The sequence below is a fragment of the Oxyura jamaicensis genome, chromosome 6 (genome assembly GCF_011077185.1).
Source record: "Oxyura jamaicensis isolate SHBP4307 breed ruddy duck chromosome 6, BPBGC_Ojam_1.0, whole genome shotgun sequence".
Lineage (NCBI taxonomy): Eukaryota > Metazoa > Chordata > Aves > Anseriformes > Anatidae > Oxyura > Oxyura jamaicensis.
Genome location: NC_048898.1, coordinates 8645469 through 8662771, shown reverse-complemented (window position 1 = coordinate 8662771; position 17303 = coordinate 8645469). Strand labels below are relative to the sequence as shown.

Genomic DNA, 17303 nt, shown 5'->3' with positions numbered 1-17303 from the left:
GTCTTCCACTAAGGCATATCAAGGGAGTACAGCAGAAAATACATTTAATGATTGAAATGGAGAGAAAGGAAGGAATGTGAAATCTCCCATTTGTGTCAACTTCATGTTCAAAGAAGTTGTATACTGTTACATCCCGCTCTTACCAAATTGATATAACAACGTTCAATACATAAAATCTTCAGGGACAGGCATAAATAGTAGATCATAGATGTTTGACCCTGTGTTCTATTTTTTTTTTTTTTTTGCTCAAATCCTCTTAGTTTTCTCCTTTATATTGCAGTTTTGGGCAATGCCAACATTCAATCTGTTTACATACAGCTTGTACATTACATTTTCCTTTTCACTGGGTCACAGATTACATTTTTCTTCCTTCCTATTCCCTCTTTATGACAAATCAATGCACTGAAAATGTTTCATTCGCAGTTAGCCTGGAAACATCCATCTCCTTGGATGGCATCCTAGAGGAGCCCATAATATGTTTGGCGGAGTAATCAAGTCATAAAGTAAATTTGGTGCCTTTAAAAGTAAATCAGACATTATAGAAACTGTCTTCTTGCTTCATTAGATTTAGCTGTGTTGTACATGCCCTTCCAGACAAATCAATTTGATTAGTTCATTAGCTGCTGAGAATGTATTATGACAAAATATGCAGTACAAAGGAAAGGAAGTTTCCACCAGAAAGAAGTGGATGCTAGTCCAAAAGTAGGCTATTGATTTGGTGTCCTTCCTTAGCCTCGGGGGACTGCTTCTGAGAATGCTAAGCAGTAGCAAGCTGGGTGAAATCATTTTTGAAAATTATACCCTAATACTAAGATTCATGCTCAGTGGAAATGTCCTCATGTGGTTACAGCTTTCTGATCCTGTGTTGTAGCTAATTGCTAGAAGCAATTCAGTTGACCTATTTCATGTGTGATGCCTCGGCTTCCTTGGAAGAAGAGGAATCACGTCCTAGAGCTGCACAAGGTGTGAAGCATGAGGAATCTCATTCTCTGTACATAGTGTTTGGGAAGTAGGGCAAAGATACATACTAAATAATTCACAAAACGTTTTCTTTTGGATTTTCATCTGTTTTATGTGCAGTATTAAGCCATATAGAACAAGTCAAAATAATTTACTGAGCAATAATTGTCTTTCTCTACAGGTAAGGCTATTTTGCTTCAGTCGTCAGACTTACAGACTTAAGGATCTGGAGGGAACTTTGCCCTCTGTCTTTCCCATTTACTCTTGACCAAAAACTTACATCTGTTGTATCCATGCAAAGCGTAATGGAGAAAATGTATCAGTTAATGACCCCTGGTACTTTCTAAAGCCTCTCTGCTCATCTTAAATTTTTCAAACACTTCCTCCACAGTCTTGTGTGTGAAACACAGCAGAAGTCCATTTGGCTTACAGCCCAGATCTGAATTGCCATTCAGAGTCAGTTCTGGAGAAAATAAAACCTGCCAGAATTCCTCTCTCTGAATTCTGTCATGTTGAGGTATGGTGAGAACATCCTTCCCAGTTTTAGAGCCCTGACTTTCAACTGCACCTCTTGCTACTGATAATTAACTCTTGTTCATAGCTTTTTATAAAACACAGACATAAACAGCACAAAGACTGGGGACTCTGGGGTCCTACCATGAAACTGAGAAAACTGCCTAGCAGAACAAAGGAAAGATAATCCATGGGTAAAGCTTAGTTAAAGTCAGATGAGCACAGGATTTCTTTCACAGTCAGTGAAAGGGAACAGTTTCCTTCTCTTTGCCTTGGAGCTCTGTGTGGAATTAGGTTTTGGCTTGTCTGCAGGAATACAGAGTGGACTGAAAGAAAGGGGAACCTGATGCTTAGAAGATAAACAGACTGTTATTTGGAAGGGCCAGAAGAGTTGGAAGAAAAGGGCTATGGTCAGCCAGGCATGAATGTCCCTGAGATATATTTACACAAAATCACCTGGGCTTCCTTAAATTCTCTTCATCCAAAGCCAGGATGAAGAAACAGGAACTGACCACTCAGTAAGGGGCAAAGTAAACTCTTACTCTTCTTTGAATACAGATGCAGTTCTGGAATTTGAGTTACCACAAACTAGGAATGCACAGAGCATGGAAGTTGGGTGTTCACAAGGCTTACTAGTAAGTTAGGTGATTTTTCCCCAGTTATAATGGGGAGAATGAGAGTGATAACCCCGGTAAAACATTCTGGGGTAACAAGGCTAACCTCAATTTCCTTTCACTAGTGAAAAATGTAGATGTTTTTGTTAATGAAGCATCAAATTCTTCTTGCTTTGTGGGACTGACAGTTTTCATTTCTTTATGTCTTCATTTCTTCAGTCTTCAGTCTTTTTATCAGTCAGATTTCTTCAGTCTTTTCATCACTTCAGTCTTCTTCTTGCTCAACTTCAAAAAAAAACCACAACCAACAAACAAAACAAAACACCAACAAACAGCTGCTTTCTAATGTACCAAGTACAATTTTTTATCCTTGATTAAAAGGCCTACCTTGTCCTCCTCAGCAGCTGTCTAGGAGGTGTAAATGTGCTCTGCATGCCCTCCGAACATTCTATCTCCTCCTGTAAGTGATGGGATAGAGGAAGGCATTATTCATTTGTCACTTGAGAACCTACCCAGTTTCAATATCAGCTTTTCAAAGGGCACTGCTACACTATAAGAGTCTGAGTTCACTATAGCCTTCCTTCTACAATCCCTCCTTTACAGGATTTGTTAGCCCTAGGTATCTGCTGTACTAATGAATGCCAGTAACACCTGAAAACATGCTTCTCAAAAACATTTTCAGAGGCCTGCTTTTGTACCAGTACCTGCAACAAACTTATTTGCTTAAATAGGTGGGTGAAAATGTGTTGTTCATTTTACACAGATATCTGCTTTCTACTCTCTGTATTCTTTTTGTCTTCTAACAGCTAAGATCAGGTGGGAATTCTCCCCCTTCCTAGCTGTTCCCAGACAGAGTGCTGCCATTCTGGCATCCCAAATAACAAAGCAGGGAGGGGGTTGTCGTTTGTGTGCATCTCCTTTGTGTTGTATTAATCACAGAAATTAAATGTAGTTGTTCATGCCTGGAGTAACTTGGCAAGGGAGGCTGAGGCAAGAACACCCTTTGTAAATAAAATTGTTAAACCGAGTACAAAGTTTTTTATGGCCCTTTATGGGAGCATGCTCTTGGAACTCCCCAAGAATCAATAGACAAAATATAAAACAGTAAATCAAATCAACAGAGTTTCTGTTCAGCTGTAGAAGTGAATAATTCACCTCATAGGCAGGTGTCATTTTACACGGTAGCCAAGATCTGTGGTGAACAGCGAGAACAGGGACCATGGAATAGAGTTCAGCCCCACAGCAGCAGAGTGAGAATCTGGGGTGAACTGAGTACAGAAGGGTCAGACAGGAGAAACAGTTTAGAAGAGTCCATTCAAGCACAATGTTTTTTTTTTTAAAAAAAAAAAGTCTCTTCCCCAGAGATGAAAAGCTTACGTCAGTCTTCTCTACAATGGTACAAATTTAGGTCTGTGACATGGCATTAGACTGCCACGCTATGGCAGGACACCCTCCAGCCTCTCCTCTGCTTTAGTTTCCCTGGTAGTATTTCCAGTTTACTTTAGTGGTTCATGGCATCAAGGTCAGGTAGCTTGAAAAGACCAACCTACCCCTGTCTCTCTGGTCTTTCCTCACAGAGTAGAAGAGCCTGAAGATGAGGTAGTCATACACAACACTCTCCAGCACTGCCAAGTCCAATCTGCAGTGCCCCCAAAACAGCTTATTAACTTGCTCCCTGGGCTGCCCCCAGAACAGCTTATTAACTTGCTCCCTGGGCTGAGCTTTCAGTTTCAGCCTTCCCTGCCTGCTATGGCTCAACCTCTGCACAAAGCCTACCCCTCTCTGGGGAACTCTGGTTAGCCAGACTCGTCTCAGATAATTTCAGTTTGTAGCTTCCCAAATTCCAGTTCCCAAACAAAAGTTCCCACCTTTCAGCCCTTCTTGCATGTGAGATAAAAAGCCAATTGTATTGGTGCTGTTTAGTGCCTACTGTAGGCAGTGGAAAAATGGTATTTTTAAAATGATAAAGTGTTGAATTGGTAGCACTTGTGTTTTTTTTTTTTTTTTTTTTTTAAATCTTATCTGCATATGAAGCAGTTATTTCTGAAATGCAGTGAAGTCAGTGACTAGAGCCTATCATGGCAGGATGTGGGTGGGGGAGCTGCACAAGTGTCTTGATGGGTAAGATACAGGGCAAAAATGGAGACAGCCAACTCTCTGATGGAAAGACTAAGTGAAGAGGAACAATGAGAAGCAATTTGTACCTACACACAGCAATCAAAGTGAAAACCCCGGGGTTTGAGAAATAATAGCTCATGATAACCAGAAGGTAAAAAAAAAAAAAAAAAAAAATGGTCTCATCTGATATTAAAGAATTATCATCTTTATCCACAAATAATAGGACTATTGTTTTCAAACTATCCACAGAGAATACATATACTGCCCTAATGGCTATGCAGCTATTTTTTCTGGCACATACTGTCTTGTCTTACAGTATGCCTATGCAAGAAATCCTGTCCTTTCCAGAAGTATCATCAGTGATTCTGTTAGGAGGAAAAAAAAAAAAAAGGAAAAACAAGAAAAGGTTCTCAATCCACTTGTGGGAGAAAATTATGTTACTGCACTAATAAGCAGACAGCTTTATCACTGACTGCAGCTTAAGTCTCAGCAGCTCAGAGCTATTGCAGGTGTCCTTGCTTTGCTGTTCTATCCTGCACTGTGCCCAGTGCTTTCAGGAATTTGGACAGGATGAGTAGGAAGAAACAAACCACTCAGTAAAATCACCAAAATTTCAAAATCTTCTGTTTGAAGTGTTTCTAAAGACAGCCTGAAAGAGTGAGTGCAGGTGAAAAACACCAGTGGATGTTTTAGCTGAATCTGTCATAGATTTCAGTGACGAGCACCCTGCCAGAGACAAAATGGCCAGTGGCAGCTGAAGCAGAAGGTGGCTCAGACTACAGCAGTGGGCAGGATTTGGGCAGGATTTTGACAGGACCATTGAGAACAGAGATGTTCTGAGGAGTTTCTCCCCGCTCCAATTTGAAACCTCTCACACATAGTTCAAAATCAAACAGACCTAATGCTTAAGCTAGAAGAGAATCTACTGCAGCTCTGTAATCAGAGTGTCTGTGTACAGAGGTGTAAAGCCATATATTTCTTTATGAACTGCTCTGCTAGGGCTATCGTCCAGCCTGTCATCACCTTGGACTTTGATTCCCCAAGTGTTCATGTGAGGCCTGTACAGAAACAGAGCTGCTTCTTTGTCTAGCACTCTGCAGTAAGGACTGTATTAGTACATACTCTGCTAAATGCCTCATCTGGATCCTCACTGACTTCTATTCCAGTTGCTATGACATCTTTCTCTCTGACCTTGATTAATGGAATGTAACAGGCAATTATCACAAGGATGCAGACAAGATGCAAGTGTGTTGGTGTGGCTGTGCAAGCAGTTAACATCGTGGCTACGTCCCACCCAGTCTGAGCCCTCTTCAGCTGGATCCTGTCCTCTCCCAGATCATTGTTTTGACTGCTATTGCTGGGCATCATCTTAGCTCCCCCTTTTCTATTAAATCATATATATATTGCCAGTCTTCACATCCAAGGGACTTGATGGGATGTCTATCTCCATCTTACCTGTCATCTTTCAGACAGTGCTGGCTTTCCAGCTCTCATACCCTGTCAGCCAGTGATGCTCATTTCCATCGTTCACTTAACACAGCTTCCAACATGCATGATTTACTTGTCTTCATGCAGTTCCTCATGCTGGTGGCAGTGGCAACAAAAGACATTGACACGAGCTAGGCTGCAGGCACAGGGAGCCTGCTGGCTGTATCGTCCGTGCTGACCTACATTGTCTTTTTCTTACCTGCTACTTTCCTGCCAGTATGCCTTCACTTCTCTCTATATACTTTGATAAGTCCTATGGAGCAGAGACTTTTCACTTGGTGCTGGTATAATACTCTGACTTGGCTAACATTTCTAAGCATGAGAATAATGCAAACAATAAAATGGTGGATTTCTGTTCTCAGGTAACATCATAAATTTCCTCATGTATACTTTACTTTTTTTTTTTTTTTTTTTTGCTGATGAATTAGTATTTCAGTATGGCCACAATACAAAGTCAACTGAAACTCAGGGTTTTCTTTTGATATGTTTACGAGGTTTAAAAGGAATACAGACAGCCTATTTTGAATCAACAAATATCTAAAAAACAAACCCATATGAACTAAAATGATGGAAACACTGGCACTTATCCTCAGAAAGCCGAACTTATTTTTCCCTTTGCTCTAATTTTGTAGGTGTGCCTGCTTTGTACAAAACTGGCATTCCTGTCCATGACTTACAGATGATGCTTCAAATCATGAAATCATAGTTGGGTAGTAATTTTACAGCACAACAGACAAATGTAGACAAACATGGCATCTTTATTAAACTTACACATTTTTCACTGGAAGTGTATGTGAAATTCACGTGTGATCAGAAGACTTTGCACTGTATTCTTTCTGCTCTTTCTAGATAGCTTCCAGTTTGCTTGGAACAGCAAGCCACACTAAAAGCATGCATCTTTAAGTACAGAGTGAGTTTCTGGGCCTGATTACCCAAAGCAGTTGAGCTATTTCACACACCACCATACCACTTCCTTCTTGTGCCAACTGATATTTCAGAATGTCACCAGCAGGAAATGACTGACATCTCCTTGTCTAATGAAAACCTGGATCCCATGATGAGAGACATCACATTTAGATGAGCCTTATCTCACTTATGAGTAGAAGATTGAGCATCTTCTTTTCCTGGTAAGAAAAGGAATGTTTTCTCTTTCTCTGCAGTTTCAGTAGTGGGACTTAAGACTGCAGAACACGTCAATAAAGAATGAACACTGAAAGGCATTTTTCCCTGATTACAGAAACATTTTGTTGTTTTTTAATCCTTTTTTTGCAGCATTTAGTAACAAAGGGTAGTTTTCTCAGGGCAAAATTCTCATCTTCTTTGCTCCTCCCAAAAAACATTACTCAGTCAGAAAGTTAAGACTCTGCCCTTCTTACATAAAGACTTTTTTTATTAAATAAAAGCATTGTTGCTGCCTCATAAACAAGAAGAAAAGATACTACATTTTATCATTGTTTATTTGTAGTAACCAATTGTTAGGGGGAAGAAATAATGAGAAATACAGTCGCATCTTGCTTACACGTTCAACTGAAAATGAGAAGTTCAAAAATCCCTAGCCATGCAATCAGTACAAACTATTGAGTGCTATTGCATTCCTGACTATGAACATACTGAATCTATTTGGTATTTTGTTATCAAAGTCATTGACTTGTGGTGAAGTTACTTTCTTGCATTTCTTTTCAAGTGAGAGAACTGTTTATTTTACATTTCACAGGGAAACATCCTTGTGCAGGCATCAGAACTACTTACTGTCATCAGACAGCTGCAATGGTCTTGATGTACTCTGGTGTTTTGCAGACAGCAAGTCAACAATGATCGTGTTGGCTACTCTGTAAAAAGAATAGAAAAATAATCTCAGAGCAGCATTCTGAAGTTATATACCAAAGAAATTCAAACCTATTTTCTGGGCATAAATATTTCACACATAAGGCATAGTGTATCTGTTAGGACTTGACTTCACAGTTCACCAAAACAGATATTCTACAGAAAGTATGGGAAGTTTATGGGTCATTTTGCCCTTACAGAATTAAGCTGTTTTGCACTTTCATTGTGGATGAACTCCTCAGGTAACATAGATCAACCCAGAGATGGCAGCCAGGATCAGCCGAGACTCTAGGCTATCTGGCAAGCCCTTGACCTCAGGGCAGGTCTGAAGTAAAACTGAAAAAAAAAAAAAAAAAAAAAAAAAAAAGCAAGTCGGGGCAGTGAGGAGAGTACCCAGGGCCAGACCAGTGAGGTCCAGAGCCAAGCACAAGCAGAGCTGTGCCAGAAACAGGTACACAGTGAAGGGCCAGGCCTACACTTAAATGAAGCCCTATAAGCAGAGGGGTGGATGGGCCCCCATGCAAGGCCAGCCAAGGCAATTAAGACCTAACACAGTCATGGTTCTGACAGATGCTGTTTCTCAAGTTCTTGAGAAATTCTTACTATTAATTTTTTCCTGCTAAAATTAAGTCTTAATAAATGAGCACATTTCTCAGGTACAGAGTGCTTACTACCTTGCACTTAACTGCTCCTTAGTACCCATCTAACATCTGGCCATTTATTTAGGGTCTTAAATTTATAATCTTCCAACATTTTGTAAATTTTGAGGAAGAGATCTCACAAGGGATATTTTTACTTCAAATCATCTGTTTCATTACATTAAAGAAAGATAGTGGGGTTTAATTAATATCTCTAAGAACATAAGAATACCAGAATGACCATTCTGAGTCAGTCCCCAGCTCTAACCTCCAACATGAGGCTAAAAGCAGCATGCTAGGAAAGAGTACGAGAATATGGTGAGATTGTTGCCAGAACAAACCTGCTGAGACACAAGCTCTTTACCTCCTTTTTCCTCATCACTGGAAGAGAAATCATTCCTCTCAAAATGGCACTCATGTTTTAGTGAGATTTTTTTTGTGTAGATTATAAATAGTCTTATTAGAAGCTCCAATTTTTAGGATTTGAAGATCCGAACTCTGGGACTAGTATTACAGAGAAGTGCTTGCAACTGAAGCACCCAGAAGGGCTAGCTGAGCATTTAGGAACAGGGGTTTTACATACTGCCCCATAGGTTGTCGGGTATTTAGTCCTTTAATGATCACCTGTGCCAGTGCCTTCTGGTGCACTGGTTCCTGAATTTCTCCTATATACTTGTGAGATCACTTGACAGACTTTCAAACTAAGATGTTTGGGCAAAAAATGTGAAAATAAACATTTCAGCTTTACTAAGGAATATCAGATACTCTATATCCCACTGATAGTACATTTTGCTCTCTTCAGTTTTGGGTTTTACAAATACATATTTTGTTTCAGTTGAATCTTACAAATTGTATGTGGAATCCAGCAACTGAGCTGGATTATTTAAGTTCTGTCATTTCTGTAGGAGCAGCAGTTTTCAGTCACATGTAGCTAGCAATTTTTATGATGTATGAGCCAAGATGAAATCTCAGCAGTTTCCCTTGATCATTTTGTCTCTGTACTGTTGAAAGGACTTCAAATATCAGTACTCCTGTTAGCAATTTACATTATAAAAACAGAGTCATGACTGTGGTATGAAAAAGCTCTTTCAAGAGAAGTTTGGTTCCTCCCCTCCTTTAACAATAAATGTTTAAAAAACATGGTGTTGACATTATGACATGCCACAGACTGGGCAGCATTGGTACCAACAAAAGCCTGTAACTTGTATTTCGAGCTGCCACAGAAAGTGAAAGGAACAGACACCTTTACCTACCAACTGTCTGGCCAACAGGTGCTATTTCCCCACCAGATTTTGCCTGAACTTGTCTGAGTCACTTTATTATAAAACTATACTGACCCAATGTTTGTGAAGATCTAGATTTAACTTGGGTGGAGGTATTTGATCATTAAGTGTAGCTGTTACTGGAAGTCATTATTGGAATACCATACAATGAAAATCTTGCAAGCTTTAATAATAACAATATCATTTTGGGTGGACTGGGGCCATTGATTAGTATTAGAAACAGTGTAGTAGTAAAAGCACATTTTTCCAGTGATTTTACCTGGTGTGATTTTTTTCTGATAAACAACATCATCTGCTTCCCTGGGACAGTGTCCAGTTCTGGGTTCCCCAGTACAAGAAAGATGCAGACTTACTGGAACAAGTCCAACACAGGGCCACACAGCTGGTTAAGGAACTGGAACATATTTTATATGTGGAGACAGCTATGAGACTCTTCAGCCTGCAGAAAAAATGGCTTTGAGGGCAGGGTTCGGTCTCAATGTGATTAAATATCTGGTAGGAGGGAATGAAAAGGAAAGCCAGACTCTTCTCAGTGATTTAAAATCCAATAAAAACAAAAAACAACAAAACAAAAACAGAAATTCCCTGAGAACACTAAAAGGTGGTCAAACACTGGGACAGGTTGTCCAGAGAGGTAGGGGAGTTTTGATCTTTAGAAATATTCAAAACCCAACTCACCATAATCCTGAGCAGCCTTCTGGGAACCAGCTGTAGCTGACCTTGCTCGAAAAAGGAGTGGACTAGATGATCACAAGAGGTCCTGTCCAGTCTCAGTTTCTTTCTCTGACTGTAGGAAGAAAACTAAATTCTCATTTACCAGATGTCTACTAGCCAGAACAGCTGGAGGAACATAACAGACCAAAAAGTCTAATGTGGATCATATAAAAACAACAGTCTTGCATGCTAACAAGCTCAGAACTCAGCTTCAGGCACTCAGAAAAAAAACATAGGGAGGGGAAAATCTGAAAAGTCTTTCTCCTACCACAGAGTGAATGCTGACATGAAGAGTTATACACTGGATACCTATTCAGGCTGCTAATTCCATTCATACTTTCAGAATAATGTAATTCAGAACTTGATAGCATTTAGTTATAACTTTCTCAATTTGTAGACATGAACAAATGGTAACCCAAGTATATTTTTCCCAGCACATTACCATACACTAATAGCTCGTTTCTTGAAATAAAGTACGGTACTGGACAAGTCAGAGAAGTTAGTTTCTTTGTCCAGCCATTTGCCAGGTGTTTTCCTGTTCTGTCACTTGAGAAGTCACAATGGAAGCACCTACTGTCATTTAATATTTGTAATATAATTAATTATGTTAATATACATTTTAAACTCAATTTTGAGTAACAGAAGATTTTACTAGATAAAATAAACACTTGGTAATAAGAAAATGTAATATGTTGAGTTAGATAGCTCCTTTATTGCTGTCCAGTAGTCTTCAGCAACCTCTCTCCTCCCGTATGTATAATTTCTTTATAGTTTTTATTGCTAAATTCTACTATAAATGTATTTGTTTCATGTTAGAAAAAGTAGATTTAGTGCTGTTCTGATACAATAACATGGTTGTCTGCCAAAGGAAGCTTCTCAGATGCTAAGGAAACACCTATGTCAGGGCCCATGTCCTTCATCAAAATAGCCATGCCTGCTTTGACATGTTTTGCTAGTTGACACAATGTGCAGATGTTCTTGGTAGCATAAGTGCCCCTCTCCAGCTGAATACAAGACAATTAGCACAATATCAATTTAAGAGTATTTTAAGACAATAAAAAGCAGGAGTATCCACTTCCACACTGTAATAACTCTGACATCTTTTGTTCAGATGAGCACTTAAGCAGTGTTCATTGTTAAATTGAATCTGCGTTTCATGCCAGTGGTCCTTCTGCAGCACCAGGGTTCCTGCAGGTAAGGAGTAAGTCAGTCTGGCAGCTTGGGCTTCCCTGAACCAGCTTCACGCAGCCCTGGCTGTTAAAGACCATAGTGTTTGACTTGCCAGGTCTTTCACCCTTTCCTGAACTATTTCTCTTCAGCATCTGATGCCTTGCCTTGATTGAGCAAGATATAAGAACAACCCCCCTCTTTGTCTTTCCTTTATTTAGAGAAAGAAACAGTCACAGGTATTCAGTGGACAGCAGTCCAACTGCTTAGAAACTTTTCTGCATAGGAAGTTTAAGAAAGAAACCTTTCTTCAGGCTAGTCTGCAATATCTAGAATTTTACCAAACGTTTTTGTTTACAACAGATGTTTATCATGTTTTGCCAGAGGTTTAAACAGTTGGCAGCTTTTCCTAAACATCAACTGTTAGCACAAAAAGTACAGGAAAGCTGACATACCAGCCCTTTTACAACAAATCATGATAAAGAACGTTGCCAGCTATAATATGAATTTTTCATTTTCCCTTTACTGAATTTCAAAAGAAATTTACTGTTTACTGCAACGAGCTAGCATTGTATGAGGCAGGAGGTTAACAATGAATTAGCAGGAGGTTTACTTGCTTAATAAATTCAGGGTACAGCTTCACACTGATTTATTTTTCAGTCAATAAATACTACTGAGTTGATTGAAATTAAATCTTTTTCCTTCACAGATATTATCAAGATACGCCTTCCAACAACCTGTACCCACCCAAAGAGCTTTCTGCTGCACTTCAAAATGACTGCTTAACTCTAGGTCTCCTTGCAGAAAAATAATGGCTAAAGAGGTGACAAGATCTAATGCAGAAAGGCATAACCCAGACGTGTGGAGCCAGGTACATTTGAAACTATTGTTTTATAACTCCTCTTGCACAGTCACCTGCACTCTATCATTTAGAACATGCACAGGCATGTGACCTTCATATTATTCTGTCCTACAACCAATGGAGGTGGCACACATTTTTAACAGTTAACTTAGGTAGCTAAATCTTAGAGAAGTTTAATAGATAACTTAGTATTGAGTAAGGTTTCTCAGAAATACTATTTAGTACTTCAAGAAGTCTGGCCTTGAAAAATGGTATAGATTATCACTGCTAATGGCCTGAATATGACATCTAATTAGAACTGTAGAACAAAAATAACGAGGGACCTAAAAACATAGGTGATAAATTAAATAGGTTAGTCAACAAAATGTCTGTGGTCTAACCAAAGACATAACCTGTAAGACACCTGTAGAACAGCATGCAAAAATGTATATATATTTGATCTGTGCTGAATACAGAGGTGCTAATGACTGAGTTATATTTGTTTAATACATAAAGTAATTGGAAAATGCAGAATAGGAGATGACAGCTAGAGGAACATGCACATTGTATAAATTACTAGGTAAAAGGAGCTTTATAACCTTTGGATTCAAGGGATTGAGGAGCTAGATCTGGTTGTGTGGGGCTTGGTCACAGCCTGGATAGCACCCTACCATAAGGCCCTGAATGGAACACAAGAAATCTAGTAGTAAGCCATTATGTACCTGGGTACTACAGACAGCTTGGTCCCTCGAAGTGGTGGCATGAGGAGCAAATGGCTGTTGCAGTGAATGAGAAGGAAGCAGCTCCAGCATCAGTAGCAGGCTGCAGCCCCTTGACAGCAGTAGCAGCCAGGCCAGAGCAGCTTGTGGCCAGTGGCAGAATCAGGCTCTAGAAGGAACAATGTATATGAAACACCACCATTACCTTAAAAAAGAGTAATGCTGTGCATGCTTGAGTTTTCCATTTTTGCCCTACCTTGAGTTTTCTAAAGTTCAGTGCAAATTCCTCTTTCATAAACAGTAGCTGGAAAGGGCCTAATATTTAGCTGAGTATTACAAAAACAGTAGTTAAGAGGAAAACAGGGAAAACAGGACAGTGGAATGGGACAGATGAGCAGAGGAGGGGAAGGAGCCTAGCAAGGAACCAAATAAATCAAGCAGTTACATACCATTAATCTAATAACAGTAACAAGAGGTGCCAGTTCTTTATATTGTAAGAGCAGAAATAAATCTACTTAGAGTATTAATCGGTAATGCTTGAAATCAATATTATCACAGACTAATGGATCTGAAAAGTCATTAGTGGCGCGTAGGAAGCTTACTTCCTAAAACTAATCTGCATGAACATTAACATTAGAGCTAATCAGAGATTATATAATCTTGCCTGTGCAAAAACTGATATTAAATCTTCCCAAGTAATCTGAAAAGCAATTTTTTTTTTTTTTTCCCTATAAAAATCCTAAAATTCCTTTTAATAGGTCCCTCAAAATTTTTGGGTAAAGCTTCTGAAGTAAAACATTTTTCTCAAAAATATTGAGAAAGAAAGCAGATTTAACTTTTTCAGGATTACATCAGTAAAATTCTTAGAAAATATCTAGCTCAACTGTCTTTTACTGATGGGCAATATGTAGAAATTTATTTTAGTAAAGCTCTATCTAGCACCAAAAGTTGATGATGTGGGAAATAATGAAGTACAGTAACTACACCATCTTGATTCTTTTGCTTTTAGCTAGATAAAGCCAAATAAATTTATCTATTATATCAATAAATGTAAAGGCTGTTGCATCACAGGAACATTGTTTCAGACTTTGTTATTCTTTAGTCTTATAATGCTTGGAACCTTTCTTCTAATAAAGAAAATCAAATGTATTTTTATAAGGAATATCTACTGACACTGAGCATGTTGATCTTGCTAATAGTTTTGACACAGCACTTACATGAGAGGGTTACAACTTTGTAATGCAAATTTGTCACTGAAATCATCCGTTCAAAGAAGGGACTCCTCTGGAAGAGCAGCTGTACTTCATCAAGAACGGCCTTTGCATCCAAGGCAGATGAAAAAGGTCACTCCCAGGATTTGCTCATGAAAGACAGATGCTGCTATTAAAAGTCGATACTTGTTCGCATCCTGTTTCTGTGCTCATTCCTATCATTTAGGACCCTACAGAAGAAAGCTCTATTCTGGAAAAAAATACTCTGAAATTCTGTATGAATTATTTTTAAAAGTAACCAGCAAACATATGAAACTTTCAGAATGTAACACAAATGCTGATTATGTTCCATTTCACCTAACAGTATAGGAGATTTAGTAACTTGAAACACTACTATTAATTTGCTTGTGTTTTATCCTTTCAGTCCCTTTCTTTTCTTCCTTCTTTATGCCTCAAAGTTACTGTTTTCTAGAGAAGTGCATTAAAAGAACCAAGTGTGACATCTAACTGGAAATAACAAATTAGGTTGAATACATCTATAAATAAAGCAAATTCTAATAAAACTGATTTCTGAACACCTGGCAAGTTCCAGAGGTGTTTATAGATAAAAAAATATATTTTAAAACAATACAGAAAGCCTGTAAGGACTTTTGGAACATAGCTTAACATAATTGGTATCACTTATTCTCTATCAAAACTGATAACGTAGTCCCAAGCTATAAGGACAAGAAGTTTATAGTAAATAATACTAAAGCATATGTTAAATTGCATTAATTTTAATGGTATCTGTGTGTTGCAGATTAAACACAGCTTTATCAATCACTCTGCTTGGTAGGAAAGTATATTGATATACCTGTTTCACTAACAGATCCTTGCTAAAGAAGTGAATAATTTACTGTACATAATCTGGAGGTCTGGCTGTAATGAAGTGGACTAAAGTATACTCTGGGTAAAAGCAAAAACTGACATTAAACCCCAAAATGATAAAGACTGGAAGGAGGGCTGAGTTCTTTCAAGAGTTAGTATATTAAGATAGAACTACTTTATATAATATAGTATATACCAATCTACCAGTTCAGAGCATGTCATCCTAGGGGTTTGAAGCCGGTTGATAATACTAGATATAACTGTAGAAGAAACTAACAGTGGGATGGGCCCTCAAAGAAATTGTGCTCAGAATTACTTAACTAGCATTCTGTGAAAGACTTGAGAGTTCAAGCATCAGTTCATTTATTTAAAATACACTGTTCTGTTCTTTTTGCACTGTAAATTTTTCCTTAATGCTGAAGTAACTTCTGCTCTCACAATTCCCCTTAATCTGGTCTTCTGTACAGACCTCATCCCTCCCCCTCCCCCCAATTGTTCTTTCATTTTCTTCCAATCCTTCATTTTTTCATTCATTCTTCTCATTCTTAGTTAATCCTTTCTTCATTTTGATATATTTCAGTCTGGGAAAGAATAAATATTTAGCTTTGTAGGAAACTGGAAAAGCACAACAGCATGCTATTTTTCATAACAGGATAACAGGGATGTGGTGAACCATGTCTGCAGCAGCCTAATTTCTGGAAATCTAACAGTCCTTGCAGGGAATAATTCAGAGTTCATCTGCCAGTCCCACTGATTCTGTGTTCAAGAACTCCTTGTGTGCTCAGAAAACTAAGAAGCACGCTAACTTTGTAATAAGACCTTTGAGACGCTATCACTGCAATATTTAACACAAATTTAAGGATTTACCAGCTAATTAACAAAGAATACATTGTAGAGATATTAATGACAAAGTGAGAACAAAGAAATAGGGATTTCCCTCACAAACACACATTACTACATGTTGCTGCACACAGTGAACCAGCTGAATTACAGTCATTTGGAACGGCCTTCATTTACTCTGAAATTACCAGTGTTAAAAAAGGTTCATGCCCAGTGCTAGAAAAATATAACTAGATATAAGACCCTTGCTAAATACATTTTGACCTGTTATTTGCACTTTAGTTTTAAAACAATATCATTCTGTTTTTAGAAGCTAGATAAAGAGAATGGAATTACTTTCTTTTAACAAATAGCATTAAACCAAAGGAAGCTTTGGAGCTACTTCGTAAACTGGTAGGTTTTTTTATAGTCTAATACAGTCTATTTAAAACTAAACAATGTAACTGGGTTTGTGTGTTGTTCCTTCATTTGATTACATTGTTCAAGCAAATGCAATCACAGCAAGATTAACTTGTCTTTGATATAAGTCACAGGGCTCAGCCAGAGGCAGTTCTTAAAGTTTCATATCTGTTTTACATGCAATTAACTGTTTTCAAGTCAGAACTATCTGATACGAACAGGGGGTAGCTTGTTTTACATGTAACAAGGGCAAATTAATTTCTCTGAATATGGTTTCATTTGACACTTAAGTTGAAAGCCTTTGAAAGGGGACAATCCCCTTACTTACTACCTACTTTATCACATGACAAGACTACAGTGCCTTGACTTGATCTTTTCTGCAGCAAGATATCTAGTGTATATTTGTTACTTTATTGGAAATACCTTTTTACCAGTAAAAAGGAAATTGGAATATTGGAAATACCATTTTACCAGTAAAATGATTGTCTCAACTAAGCAAGGCTTTCTGAAACAGTACAGCAAGAAGTGTTTTAGCAAAGAGTCCAAGTCCTTAGAAAGACCTCTTGCCCATTCATAGTTCTTTTGTAATACATCCTCTGTACTCACCTCTTTCCTTTCTTTGTTCTCATCTGCAATAAAAGCATACAACAACTTTCTGAACCTATAGAAAAGTAGTGTTCTACCACTGAGCCTATCCTCTCATCATAGAGCCCATGGAGGACCAGGTTTCTCATACTTTTGTCTCCCTTGGTTCTACTTTGAGAACAACACTTGTTACAATCTCAGTAGTATCTCTCTTAATTCCCCCACCATCATTTGGCAAAAAAAAACACATCATTTGGTTTGAGCAATTCTCAGTGCTTGAAAAGCACACCATTCATTAACATGATTATATTATATTATCTATTAGATTATGATTAATCACTAAGATCTCTAGGAAATTTGATTTTAAGTGAGGCACATACTGTTTGTTACTTCAAGCCACCTACTGTAGTAAGGTCGGAAATTATTCAGCTGCTATGAAACAGCAGCTGATGATCAGATTTTTTTGCTAGCCCACTCACCAATTTGATGATAGCAAGAGTGAAAAACAGTGGCAAAAGCATT

At 38.3% G+C, this 17303-nt stretch overlaps 1 protein-coding gene and 1 long non-coding RNA gene across 5 annotated transcripts in view; one reads left to right on the top strand and one right to left on the bottom strand.

Moving 5' to 3' along the window:
* The window catches only part of WAPL (WAPL cohesin release factor), a 147841-nt gene that overhangs the window by 38570 nt on the left and 91968 nt on the right, over positions 1-17303 (top strand). Inside the window, exon 3 of the mRNA XM_035329592.1 lies at positions 12029-12190. The gene's annotated coding sequence lies outside the window, so the exon portion shown is untranslated. The remainder of the gene's footprint in view (positions 1-12028; positions 12191-17303) is intronic.
* On the bottom strand, positions 6439-16825 carry LOC118168897. 4 transcript variants are annotated; one of them, XR_004751849.1, is made up of 7 exons: positions 15154-15730; positions 14097-14558; positions 13136-13183; positions 12883-13048; positions 10117-10225; positions 9698-9930; positions 6439-7522 (listed from the first exon to the last, which is right to left on the bottom strand). It is a non-coding gene; the product is annotated as an uncharacterized LOC118168897 (long non-coding RNA). The 4 variants fall into 4 exon arrangements; XR_004751848.1 differs by lacking the exon at positions 13136-13183 and adding an exon at positions 7716-7853; XR_004751847.1 differs by lacking the exons at positions 13136-13183; positions 15154-15730 and adding an exon at positions 16803-16825.